This window comes from Mirounga angustirostris, unplaced genomic scaffold (assembly GCF_029215605.1).
Source record: "Mirounga angustirostris isolate CCGP_5_RB_7025 unplaced genomic scaffold, mMirAng1.0.hap1 SCAF_13, whole genome shotgun sequence".
In the NCBI taxonomy this organism is placed as follows: domain Eukaryota; kingdom Metazoa; phylum Chordata; class Mammalia; order Carnivora; family Phocidae; genus Mirounga; species Mirounga angustirostris.
The window spans coordinates 86419159-86427827 of record NW_026991721.1 but is presented as its reverse complement, the minus strand read 5'-3'; the positions used below and the strand labels follow the sequence as shown (position 1 = coordinate 86427827).

At 38.2% G+C, this 8669-nt stretch overlaps 1 pseudogene; it reads right to left on the bottom strand.

The window, feature by feature from the left end:
- Positions 1-3950: 3950 nt before the first annotated feature.
- Positions 3951-4047, bottom strand: LOC123858054 (U6 spliceosomal RNA; annotated as a pseudogene).
- Positions 4048-8669: the final 4622 nt, after the last annotated feature.

Genomic DNA, 8669 nt, shown 5'->3' with positions numbered 1-8669 from the left:
TTGCTTTCATGGTCACATTTCTTGTTCTCCTCCCACGCATTCCCCAAACCCTTGTAACTTGGGTTCTTCTCTCATCACCTATAGAAACTGGTTTCTTAGAAGTGACCTAACATGGGGCACCTAGGTGACTCAGTCGATTAAGCCTCCAACTCTTTATCTCGGCTCAGGTCTTGATCTCAGGGTCATGAGTTCAAGCCCTGTGTTAGGCTCCACATTGGGTGTGGAGCCTACTAAAAAAAAAAAAAAAAAAAAAAAAGGGGGCCTAACAATCTAACAATCTCCAAACACCATTCCCCATCTCAGACCTCCTTTCCTGCTTATCTTCTATGAATCCTCCATAACGGTGCCTCCTCCCCCCACCCTACAGCTTCCCCATTATTTTCGGTCACCCAATCCCACCACTACTTTCCCTGCTGCTTATTTTGACATTCCTACTGGCCTGTTTTGTGGAAAACTTTACCATCATAGGTATTCATTATCCACTGTTTCAGTTTATTCATTTACCTAATTGTATTTATTAAATGACCAATACTGGCAAGGCTGCTTCTAACAATATGGCACACTAAGAATCTGAAAACCTCCCAGCTACGAAATCCCTAGAAACACTAGATAAATATGTAAGAAATCTTTTAAATAAGGGGGAAATACCCAGGAGACATAAAAATAGGAGGAAAATCAAAATCATATGCAGGGTGTTAAACAATCCTGAGGCTGCCTTCTCAAGCAAAATCCAAATGCGTATTTTTGACCACCTACCACACAGCCTCCCATGACTGTGTTACAAAAATCTCAAACTTGATATAGGCTAAAGAAAGAAAAGCAAAACATCTTCCAAAATGTTCTCTCTCATTTGTTCTCAGCCTAAGTGAGTGGAATCACAGATCTTTCCATCATTTCCATAGTTCTTGCATTATTGTCTCCCCAATTCCTCCTATAACCTGATATCCAGTGTATCCAAAAAGAATCCTGGTCACCATATGTCTTGAGGGTTATTTCCTATTAATTCTTTCCATTTGATAAGTTCATGTGGTGGGGCTTCTCTCTTGGTTATCTCATGCATTCTCCAAATTCTCTGCTGAGACTAAATTCCTCCTGTGTTAAGCGAGGACTCTGATACTATCTAATTCTTACCAAACTCTGCCTTGATGATATTCTGTGCCACAGCAGTGTGACCCCAATGATGCTGCCATGTCATTTTAAGCATCACACTTGCCAAAAAATCTCTACTGGTCACACTGAGCTTACCAGTTTATAGCCTTTTGCCTGGATATTGATGCCAACAAATTTTGCAACTTGAGAGGCTGCTGCCTACACGCATTTCCCTCTATCCTGGAAGGGAATGCTTCCTACTTTTAAGGAGACAACTTGAATTGAAACTTAAATCTTATCAATTACTGGGATTCAAGTATGTCTGAGCATATATCTGGAAAACTGGCATATCAGGTATGATTGTGCCTACCCAAAGTTCATGTGCATGAGAATGTGATAAGCGTCTTGGAAGAGTGCATGTCTCAGGTTAGGCCAAGAATACAGGCCATGAGATAAAGCCTTGGTCACTGAAAAGAAGGAGTGACTTTGAGTTTAATAAAATATCAATTTCTCATATACCCCTCTAAGCCCAGAACCCCATGAAATCCTGTGTGTAAGCTCCATAGAAATGGTGTGCCTGTTACAGGGATGAAATGGAGTGAAAGCCTTTTTGTACTATGATAATTACCAGACTGAATTTCCGGTTGCCGTCTTGTGCTCTCAAAAGTGAAAAGACATCTCAGGCCTGGGGACAGTGAGAGGGTTGACTGGAAAAGATAGCATTTGCTCCCACAACAATACAGGGCCCCAGAGTCCAAGAGATTGAAACTCTGGCTTCAAGCCCAGCATAAAACAAGGAAACAAAGGTCAGGGTGGCATGAGGTGAAGGAAGATCCAGGCAGAAGCAACAGGTACAAGAGTAGAACTTCAAAATATTGACATGGTGCCATGAAAACTACTACGATATCCTCCTCTAAATAATAACTGAATGAAATGACTAGTGTAAAGATCAGCAACTAGCTGCAGACAGAACAGAGATTATTCTCAATATGTAATTCCTCCTCTTAAGCAAAAGGAAATTGATCTTGTATTGAATTATATCCATTTGATACTGACAGAATAGTTTGCTATGTATTTAACATAGTAGAAATGCTGGATGAATAAGAGATGGATTCATTTTGTGGCTTCTGGTCATCACTCCAGAGAATGAGTGGACTCAGTGTTTCTAAGGACCTTGGACAGTTCCTTTTCTCTCATCAGTTCTACCCCTTGCATCTTTCCATTTGGATAAATGGGTCGTATTATCACTACACAGGGTTTAAAATCATATGTCAGAAAGTATCTCAGCTGTCATCTTGTACAACTTCTTTTCTGAGAGGTGAAGAAGCTTAGACTTCAATTCTTCAATTACTTTGTCCAAGGTCATTGTTATCTTCTCTGGAATAAAAACAAACAACCCAAGTCTCCTAAGTCTCATTCTGAAAGCCTTCTCTACAGCATATTGAGGTTTCTTAAATTCCTCTTAATCATTATTTTAAAAGTAACAGAGTCCAAGAAAGTTGGGAGACTCTAAGCATATTTATTTGCCAAAGTTAACATTCTCTCCTTTCTCATTCATCTTCATAATCTGAGAGTATAGTTTGGAAGAAAACTGTGTCATTCTTTCTACCTAGTTGAGGTTAAAACTCTGCCTTATTTATCTATTTATATTTTTGTTTATTTTTCCCATGCCTCTATACATGGTCAGGATATGAAGATGTTACAAAAAACAGTGTCTCCAAGGATCATGCCACTCATGCAGGAAATGAGAGATTACATTCCTCCTAAGGCATTATCTTATATGTACATAAAATATGGTTGATTCAAAATGCTCTTAACCTAATAATAAATCTTTGAATGCTAATTGTGCCTTGATTTCCAGCACACGTTTGGACCAATAACCTCATTTTAAAATCACTAGGGTCTTTTGCTGTTGTTGTTTTGTCAAAGCCAATGCCGGAGGTGATGTGCCCACAGGAACTTTTAAAAATCCATTTTTGTGTAGCATTACTTACACTCATCCATTCTTTCTGCATTACAGCTCTATTGGCAACTTTCCTTTTCAATCAGTTTCTATTAATGAATGTTAACTCATCACATTTTAGGCTCTGCTAAGATGAAATATTGTCAAAATAAATAAACCTTTCCAACAGCCGTGTTCATTTCCTATTTTCCTTATTTTCCTACTGTGATAGAATTTTTCTTCCTTTTCTTTAATGTCCTTGATTTTGACAATTTCTTTTGGCTACTATAGTACTAATATATCATATTTGCCCATGTAACTATTGTAGAATAAACCTAATTTTTCATTCTTACAGTCTTATATATTCCCCTCCTAACCTCATCTCTTACAACTAGCATTTCTTCCTTGAATATGATGTGTCCATATTGTCATCAAAAACACATATTTTCTGAGCACCTACCCTCCTGTGGGGACACAAAAGCTATGAGACATGGCATAACACCTAGAAGCTACAGTGAATGAAAAAGTAATTCAATACAAGGTAATAGAGGCTCAAAGATGACTCAGATGATGAGCAATCCATGATGTATAAAAGGCTCAGAGAAATAGTTCCTAGTCAGGTCAGGCTTGAACTGGCCCTGAAAGAAGGAGCGGAGATACTCGAATGGAAAGGAAGAGAGAAAATATTCCGTGGGTGATTTCTTGATTTAAAAAGTTGGCTTTATGTATTCATAGATCATTCTTTTGTTGTTCTGAAGAATAAGGCTCTTCTTTATTTTTTTAAGTTTTTGGTTTAATTCCAGTTAGTTAACATACAGCGTAATATTAGTTTCAGTTGTACAATATAGTGATTCAAAACTTCCATGCATCACCCAGTGCTCATCACAAGTGCACACCTTCATCCCCATCACCTATTTAAAAAAATATGGACTGCTTCACGAATTTGTGTGTCATCCTGGTGCAGGGGCCATGCTCATCTTCTCTGTATCATTCAAATTTCAGTGTATGTGCTGCACATTCATAGATAGTTCCATTCAAAAAGACTTTTCAAAATTCCCTCTGAAGGACAAAAAAAGAGTCACATATTTGTGTACATTAAGAGGCAAAATTTTAAAACTTCTTTATATTAATTTTCTGAACATTAAGATACATAAGCAGAGTAATTATTCTTGGCAGATCTTTACATATTTTAATCCCTTTCTTAGCTGTAGCAGACTCTAGAACTGTCACAGATATTTTTCTGAAGAATTTATTTTTATTTAGACTGTCCTATTATTTTTAATTTTGCCCTAAAGTTCCTTGCAATCTTCTTAAAAGTTAAATTTTTTATTGAGAAAAGTCTCCAGGTGGTCAGGTGAGGTCAGACCAAATTCCACTAAATAGGGAAGATTCTTAATTCTTATTCCTTGTAAGGTAGTGTACAAATATTTCAGCTCAATTGTCTTCAAAGTTTCTATTTTTGGGTTTCCACCCATTACTTTCACTTTGTAGAGGATCAAGCTCTTCAAATAAGATGTTTCTATTTGCCACATTTAAAAATGGTGGCCCAGAAGGGAGGTGGCTGGGCGATGGGCAAAATGGGTGAAGGGGAGTGGGAGGGACAGACCTCCTGGCATGGAATGAATAACTCATGGGAATAAAAGGCATTCACAGGGAATAGAGTCAATGATATTGTAATAATGTTGTATGGTGACAGATGGTAGCTACACTTGTGATGAGCATAGCATAATGCATAGAGAAGTCAAATCACTATGTTGTACACCTAAAACTGATGTAACATTGTGTGTCAACTATACTCAAAAATTTTAAACCTTAATAAATAAAATAAATGTTTCATAAACTGCAAATGTTGCAAAATCATAAGTCTTCTCAACTTTATTTCTAATTCTGGAAGAAAATATAAATGCATCTAATTAAAAATAGTTTCCATTAAAACATTATTTCCCAAAGCTGAAGTATTTCAAGGTTTTATTGAATTTCAGGATTAAGATTTATATATTCTGAGTTCTCACAGTCTCATTAGACAAGATGTACCCCACACTGGCATTCTGGATCAATTTTTCTGTTTATTTTCAGGATCGTCTTGCTCGAACATTTTATTTTTAGTAATTGCAATTTTCTAAAATCTTCGGAAGCTTAAGTTTTGCGGTGTGCCGATTATTGAAAACTTTCTTTTTTTTTTTTGACAGTGGCTGGCCTGCCGGCGCACTGTCTCCAGCCTATCCTACAAAGGGCAAAAGTTGGCCCCGGGGGCCGTGGTCCTGGCTGTGGCCACCGTGGCCCAGGGGTTTCTGGGCCCCTGCCACCACAAGCAGCAGCTGCAGTGCATCCAAAAAGTGGAATGTCCCAAAAATTTTAATAGAAGATGTTCAAATGATTTGGAACAAAATGCAGTTAAAATCAGGTAGCTCATGGGGCGCCTGGGTGGCTCAGTCTGTTAAGTGTCTGCCTTTGGCTCAGGTCATGATCCAGCCCCTTGTGGGGTTCCCTGCTCAGCAGGGAGTCTGCTTCTCCCTCTGACCCTCACCCCACTCATGCTTGCTCTCTCTCTCTCTAATAAATAAATAAAATCTTTTAAAAAATAAATAAAATAAAATCAGGTAACTCATTTACCCCCGCAAAAAAAAAGTTTTCAAAAACTTTATAGGACACATAGGTTGATTTACATAAAGTTTTAACATTTGTAAAATTTGGTCACTGACAGCAAAACATTTACCTCCTTTTATTTTTTTATATTCAACATCAGTTTTGTAACATGAAATTAAGTTTAATTATTTTAACCCTATTTATAAAAGTAGTTGTAAATTTTATCAGCGATAGCTTCTATTTTTGACTATGGAATATTGTGGCTTGTTTGGATGGACACAGTTTGAGTAATATGCTTACCACTAATTCCATACACACTTCTGTGCCCTAAATTTTTTCACTTAGTAACAACATTGATCATGTTCAGAGTGCGCTCCACCAAACTTTGTATTTATATTTTCATCACAAAGTATATAACTGTTTCAATGTTGAAAGTTTGAACTAAATTATGGTAGTATTCAAAATAATGTCAGGAAGTTCACCTTTGGGAGAATGAACTTCCAAAAGCTTTACTTGATCCTATGACTGGGTGAAAAACTATTTGGGGACACTATCTTTATGGCCTTTCAATTTGAAACATATGACTCAGCCTTTTTCCACGGGGATTCTTTAAGAGAATTAAACTCTGCTGGTTCCAAGACATCCATTGTATGTCATGGCGTGCACATCTGGAATGGTACTAGTTATATGCCATCTTGGGCAAAACTGAGAAAATGGTATCTCAAGCCACTTGTCTGTGTTCTATGGCTCAGCTGAGAAACTTGGTTGATCACACTAATATAAAACTGTCATCATTGAACTGCTACTATTTTCTTCTGTACATAGAGCTAACACAGTTAATAGTTATTTCTTCATTGCTTGTATTAATGTGCACAAGAAAACTTGGTATAAAAAAATCTGAGAAATTAATTTGGAAGAATATTCATTTTTTTGAATGTACATAAAAAGTCAAGCTTCCCATTATTATATGTAAACACACCCTCTAGAACTGCAGATATTAAATTATTGCATTCAGGCCTGGTCTTCCTAAACTAGTAATTCTCCAGTGGATGCTGATGCTTCTTCAGCAGATTTCTGTTTTCATGTTGCCATGTGGTCAGTGACCGCACTGCAGCCTCTGGGGTGGATGGGAATGTGGACAGACCTTGTGTGCAAGTTACCCATTCATCATCAACTCCCATGAGAATGAAGATTTAGTCTGGATCTGCATTCAACAGGCTCTTTTCTTCCTTTTGAGCTTATGTCTGTCAAAAGGGCTTATTGCAAAAGAAAAAAAGTATCACCAAACACTGAGATACTGGCTATAGATTTACATCACATACATGATGACAAAATCACCATAGCAAAAGCCTTCAGACCACCCACTACGTGATCTACACAGGACCGCCCAGTTTCCAGTTCACACACACATTTCATGTAGACCTCACAAAATTTCCCATGTGTGGCCTTGATCCCGCCAACCGGTAGCCTGGCAGCCTTATGCCTCACTCAGGTTGTAGCAAGACTCACAGCTAGACTATGTCACAACTGGTTGGCAAATCCCGTGGCCACCAGGGCAGCAGCTCGAAATGCCTCTGCCAGCACCACCCTAACCACCCCACACGATTTGTACCTGAACACATTTCATCACTGAGCACCTGACATTCCTCCCTTGAGAAGGAGGCATCTATTAGTTATGTCTTAAAGGAGTGATTTAACCACACCGTCAGCTGAGAGAGCTCTTCAATATGTGGCTCACACAGTTCTAGAAGAGATCAAAGGGGAAGTGTTAGCTACAAAGTAGAAATCCACCAAGACCAACCTAACCAAGTGTTATTATTATTTTAATGCAACAATTAATATTAATACTTCAGTAGCCAGTGAACGATCCAGAACAAATGCTGAATTGGACAGAATGCTGGACAACAGGTAAAACCTGGAAATGGTTGCCAGCAAATGGAGACATAAGATTACTTGTACTGTAGGTAAACAAACAAACAAACAAAAAAGCATCTAAGCAGAATTTTTTACTTAAAAATATTTTAATTTCCAGGGGCGCCTGGGTGGCTCAGTCAGTTAGGCATCTGACTCTTGATTTCAGCTCAGCTCATGATCTCAGGGTCATGAGATCAAGCCCTGCTTCAGGCTCCACTCTGGGCATAGAGCCTGCTTAAGATTCTCTCTCTGCCTCCCTCTCCCCCTTCCATCCCTGCTCCCGCTCTCTCTCTATTAAAAAAAAAACTTTTTTAAATTTCCACATTATAATGTTCAATAAAGTTCATGGTTTTATTACATGGTTTCTTTAAGAAAATGAAGGGGCACCTGGGTGGCTTAGTCGGTTAAGCATCTGTTTTTGGCTCAGATCATGATCCTGGGGTCCTGGGACTGAGTCCCACATTGGACTCCCTATTCAGCGGGGAGTCTGCTTCTCCATCTCCCTCTGCCCACCCCCCGGCTTGTGCTCTCTCTCTCTCTCGCACTGTCTCTCAAATAAATAAATAAAATCTTTAAAAAATTCTGCTAAAATGAGTATATTCCAAATGACAATTCATTAGCCTGAACCAAATGAAGTTGCCATCTTTATAGTTCAAAAATAGTTAAATATCAACAACTTCATGTTAGTAATCTTTAACACTTTGATACAGCCCACAGTTCAGAAGCCATGTTGTTGAAGCTGAAGAACAAGAAGGACTTTTGGAGGAAATACAAGAATAAAACATGAAGAAAATATGTACATTCTGGGAAAGGATTAATAAATGGAAAATCAGGGCTGTAAATATCATGAATAGGTCTTTGCTCTAATTATGTTCCTCAAATTTTATGAAATGTGTCTTGAGCAAGATCTACTCTGAAATATTCTCAAGAGGGTATGAGTTCAGAAACCAAAAAGAAACCAGAGGTTCATAGAGGATACCAGTAATTTGTCTGGCACTTTGCAAAGTGAGAAAGAGAATTGAAAACCGAATGGGACCGATTAGATGAGAAAAGAAAGAAAAGCAAAACAGATTCTCAGGGAAGCTTGGGCCTTGCCCTGAGGTGTACCAGTCACGCACTTAAAACCCTTTAACATCAA